Raw genomic sequence first — 579 nt, 5'->3', positions numbered from 1 at the left:
GGGGGGGGGGGGAAAGACGGTTTAAGGGCCTTATTTTCAAGAACTCACCTAGTTTTCTAAGGTCTACTTATGCATATGCTAGGTCTAGCTCTGTTCTAGATCCGATTTAGCTATGTTGTACAAACACAAAAAAATTCACTTTCTGCTCAAGTGTGAAATGCATGTGAAGCTTCCACTTTAAGAAAAGTGGAACTCCCAATACGATAGCATTTGATCCCCAGCTAGTTAAAGTGGTGGGATGGAACAGAAGACAGCAGAGGACTGGAAAGAGTTCCTTAGTCCTCCTTAAGTCATCATGTTTTCTTCTACACAAAGATGTATGCATCTTAGCAATAAATGCACACATTGTATTTTTGAAAGGAAGGATAAAAATAAACCCCAGAAAACAGCAAAAAAATCTTTCCTTGTAATAAAATAGCCAAGTAGCAGTAGCAGCAGATTGCTATTATGAGGCACAGAAATTACTTTCACTCCTCTCTCCACTCCCACAGGTAGCAGCTGTTGTTACTACTTACATAAAATATGCACTGCAATTTCCAGCAGTAACTTTTTTTTTTCCGGGGGGGGGGGGGGGGGGGG

General features: G+C 41.1%; 1 protein-coding gene across 2 annotated transcripts in view; it reads right to left on the bottom strand.

Moving 5' to 3' along the window:
* Window positions 1–579, bottom strand: part of PLIN2 (perilipin 2) — an 11,719-nt gene that overhangs the window by 5,410 nt on the left and 5,730 nt on the right. The gene's annotated exons all lie outside the window — the stretch shown is intronic.

Source organism: Gavialis gangeticus, unplaced genomic scaffold (genome assembly GCF_001723915.1).
Source record: "Gavialis gangeticus isolate Ggan-Ray unplaced genomic scaffold, GavGan_comp1, whole genome shotgun sequence".
Classification (NCBI taxonomy): Eukaryota; Metazoa; Chordata; order Crocodylia; family Gavialidae; genus Gavialis; species Gavialis gangeticus.
This window is presented reverse-complemented; position numbering and strand designations above follow the sequence as displayed.